Source organism: Sinocyclocheilus rhinocerous, unplaced genomic scaffold (assembly GCF_001515625.1).
Source record: "Sinocyclocheilus rhinocerous isolate Xijiao unplaced genomic scaffold, SAMN03320098_v1.1 scaffold1180, whole genome shotgun sequence".
Taxonomy (NCBI): Eukaryota; Metazoa; Chordata; class Actinopteri; order Cypriniformes; family Cyprinidae; genus Sinocyclocheilus; species Sinocyclocheilus rhinocerous.
Window position 1 is genome coordinate 787,369 of NW_015665886.1, and position 4,508 is coordinate 791,876.

The 4,508-nt window shown below is 34.2% G+C and overlaps 1 protein-coding gene across 1 annotated transcript in view; it reads right to left on the minus strand.

The window, feature by feature from the left end:
• The window catches only part of LOC107731652 (pituitary adenylate cyclase-activating polypeptide type I receptor-like), a 34,042-nt gene extending 31,336 nt beyond the window's left edge, over nucleotides 1-2,706 (minus strand). Inside the window, exon 1 of the mRNA XM_016542800.1 lies at nucleotides 2,371-2,706. The gene's annotated coding sequence lies outside the window, so the exon portion shown is untranslated. The remainder of the gene's footprint in view (nucleotides 1-2,370) is intronic.
• Between the last annotated feature and the right edge of the window lie 1,802 nt (nucleotides 2,707-4,508).

Sequence of the window (4,508 nt, forward strand, 5' to 3'; positions counted from 1 at the left end):
ATTATAAAATATATAATGCAATATATTAAATAATAAATTTCCATAGATGGGAAACTAGTGCTTATGTTCATGTATAGTATACAGTATTTACCAACATACTGCAATATATGCATGGGCTATGTATGGCTATTTATTGATACATATAAAACATCTATAACAGTGATAACAAAAAATGCACTACATTTTTACATGTAATAGCTTTACTGAAACCCTCAGTTAATTAATTTCTCTTTCATGTGTTGATACATGGGTTTCCATTAAGCTGTACACTTATCTGATTTGTTTATACTGATACAGTACAGATAAGTTATACTTATCTATACTGTTTGCATAGTTATTAATTTCATATATGAAAATGCATGGATTATTTCATAAAGTTATAGGTCTATTTTTTGAGGCATACTATATGCAGAAAATATAGACCAGTCCTTTATGTAGTCTAAAAGTGATACCATTATCAATTAAAATTTCAAGTTGTCTTCAATGAAATGCGGAAAGGCCTGCAGTACTAATGTCTCACCCCTTTTTAAAATATGTTACACTGGGATCTCAACTCAATATGGAATACATATAAACCTGTTCATCTTCAATTCTTATATCATTAGAGGTGAGTGGTTGTAACTGAACACCTTATGATGTGGTGTAATTTTTTATGGTGCACTATAGCAGAGGCCCATAGAACTGAACTGAGTGTAAAATTGTAAAACAGTTTATTTGCACATATACATGCAACACAATAACTTGAGGGGTCTGTTTCAAAAGACACCAGAGAGCAACAAGAATAGAAATGAATACCAACATAACAGTTACAGAGGTTCTGCGGTGAATATTTTATACTATCCAACACAAACAGGAAGAGGAAAGAGGAAGGAAGGAGAGAGACTGATCTCCTATTCACTGCAATCAAATTGAATCAAAGGTTTGTTTATGCTGAGTTAATTCAAAATTAGGGATGCACCGATACCGATACTGGTCCGATACTGAGCTCCTGTACTCATACTCGTACTCGTTAAAATGCCCCGATACCATGTTATATATACTCTTTTGGTTTCTGTACCCAATATTTAAAAAATATACAAATGCAATAAAAATATTGGTATCCGTACTCTGTATCGGCAAGTACCAAAAATAAAAGTATCGGTATCGGGCGAGTACTGAAAAAAGTGGTATCGGTGCATCCCTATTCAAAATAGAGATCAACAAGTAATAATAGCATCATTTTATTCACATGTAATCAGGACTTTCAAAAATCACACCACCAAGGCTAGTAAACAAACAAAACAAAAAAAACAAAGGAACAAAAAGTTGATTTAAGGGTAAAAGGTGACTTCACACATTGGCGAATATGTAAATATATTTAATATGATGTAATGCATAATGTAAATTAAATATATTTAATCTTAAAATAAGGAATAAACTACTCAGCAATGGAGTAAGGAAAACGAAAAGATGCAAAAAGACTGCATAACGTGCTGAATTTGTAGGCCTATACAAAATTCAACACACTGGATGCAATTTTTTGTAGAATATTTTAATTTTAAGAGTTTCTGCATTATCTGCAATATATGAAATGGATAATTAGTAATAGAGATATATATTCCCTTAGAAGTTGGTACTGCCATTTTGTGGCATAATCATTGCACTATAGTTTGGGTGTGGCGTGGCTATAGCAATAAGGTCTCAACATTTATAATTAATGTACAATGGATACAATCAAAGTCTTGTAAGTCATTAATGAAGCAATAACGTGAATAAGAAATCATTATAATACGGTGGTCAAATTCTGTGATCTGCTGAACTGTACATTAAAAACATAATAATAATGCTTAAAGTTATGTTATTGGCTATCATGCAAGCTCTCTTACTAACGTGTTTTAATAAGAACATGAGCAGCAGCTTCAGTGATCTGTCCTTAAAACGGGCCGATGTTGCACGCTGGACTTCTGTTTTCTTTTCTTTTTCTTTTAAAGCATTCGGTTTTATAATAAGGAATTCACATTCCCCATAAAACTGTAAATGTTAAAATTAATAATTCCTGTAACCCGCACAACTCCCAGCTGGCTACTATACTAAACATATAGAGCTACTACAGTAAATCGCAGACCATCTTCAAGCCACTCTCCAACCAATCCCATTAAATAGCATTTCAACCACCAAATCCATAGCCAAATGCATAATATAAAAACTGATATGTAAAATGTATTCGCTCCATAATTCATCCATACGAGAGCTATTGATCCGTACTGCACATTGCATTGCATTTCATTACAGGCTACACATGCAGCAAAAGGAATGAAATGCGTTTCGATGCTAAATTCACTAAATGGTCACTGCGAGAATGAGTCGTATATAATGAATCATGAATCTTACTGTTCCAGTAGGCAGAAGGGTGTCGAGAAAGGACGTATTAACACGATGCAGAATGCAGAGTATCTCGCGCTGTCAGTCACAGGCGTTGTAACTGCTGCGGCGCGCGCTGGTGCACAAACATTCCCTCAAGACGCCTCGAAAAACTTCTGCTGTCAAGTAGTGTGTGTGTGTGTGTTGTCTCTCTCTCTCTCTCTCAAAAATGAATGAGGGAACAGACGTCTAATTAAGGCAATTAATGAAAAAATACACGCACATAAATACATTGAAAAGCCCAGGTTTGAAGTAAGAGATGTGGTCTGGATATAACTCGCTATTCTCTATATTGTTGTAACACTCCGCTGCGCATTTAGATGAACCCCTTCAAACACCCCCATCTCTCTCTCTCTCTCTCTCTCTCTCTCTCTTTTACACACACACAAGCATGCATAGGCCTATATATTTCAACAAGTCAAAAGACAAGAACAATAAAGCTCTACTAAAAAAAAACGTAGAAAATCAGAGGTCAGCGGAAGTCAAAGGTGTGTAAAAAATACTATTTTTTACACACACACAAGCATGCATAGGCCTATATATTTCAACAAGTCAAAAGACAAGAACAGAATTAGCGTTCGCGTGAGGAGGTAACCATAGCAACCATCGCCGATCGCGGATGAACGCTTTTCTTTATAGGTTTCGTATCGGGCGGTGGTTTGACCAAACGTTCTGTCATGATTTTTTATAGATATTTAGATAAACGTCATAAATAGATTTATACTAGCCTAAATAGATAATTTAGTATTTATTATTTTAAAATAGTGTAGCTAGTTGTTACACTGAAAAAAAAAAAAGTGCAAAAATAACTTTCAGAAACCACGGTAACACTTTATTTTAAGGTTTCCTTGTTACACTTTACATAGCTATACTTAGGCCTACTATTATAATAACAATTATGCATAATTACATGCAAGTAACCCTTAGCCAAACCCTAATCCTAACCCTAACCATATAGTAAGTAGCCTACATAGTTAATTAATATTACTCAGTAGGCCTACTTAAATGTATAATTACACTGTAACAAGGACACCTTAAAATAAAGTGTAACCGAAACCGCTAGTAAATTTCCATTACAATTGCAATTACAATTAATTACAAAGAAACAGCAAGTAACACATTGAATTAAACGAAAAATTAAAAACGTAGGCTAGCCTAGTCCAGTAATCTGTTTTATTTACAAGTCATTTAGTGTATTATGTTTAGCTATGCAGACATCTTGGGTTGCACAAGACGGACCTCAACAAATTGTAGGGTACCCCTAAAATGACAGAAATAACTTTAAAAAGTCGACCCTCCAAATGTAATTATGTAATACGCACTCGTACTGTAGAAGAGACTTACGTCGTGGATCCTTTGTTCTGCGCACGCTGATCAGTGAGTTTAAAGATTTCACTATTCAGCTCATGCTTGACCCATATCCGGAGACAGCTGCGCTGCAGTACAGCTACTCCAGAAAACGCATCAGGACCATGGACAGCGGCCGATGAAACGTTTCCTCGATCATGTTACGTCACCCAGCGTTGGAAGAAAGCCCATGGTTTATAAAATTCCGAACATTTCAAACATTTTTATGGAGTGTAAAATACAGTCTGCTGCAAGTTGCTGTCAAAGATTTACTGATATAGCTCAAACAAGCTTCAGCTCAACAACAAGATACAGATTCAAAATACACCATGTTTTATAATGACGTATTTAAATTAACATGTAAAAACTTATATAAGCCACATCTGAAATATGCAAGCAGATGTAAAATATAAATCGTAAACGTCTTCCAACCTAATTTTCTTTAGCAGTTCAATAAAAAAAAAAAAGAAAAAGCAATGAACAGACTGACACTTTGGCACCTTTAAAAATAAGAATGAAAAATTGTAGCGACTTGGCCATGTGTTATTTATTTATTTAGAAAAAGTAACTTTAACAGAGAGCCCTTGGATATATTGACATCAGTATATAGAGGGTAGCTAGAGAGTGAGTCATACAAATATATATATATATATATAATGTAAATCTAATCTAATCTAATTGATGGTTGTGCAATAATTTTTCTTTTTTTCCCGTTTAATCTTTAATCCTTGAGAATATGAATTATATTGTTTGTTTGATGA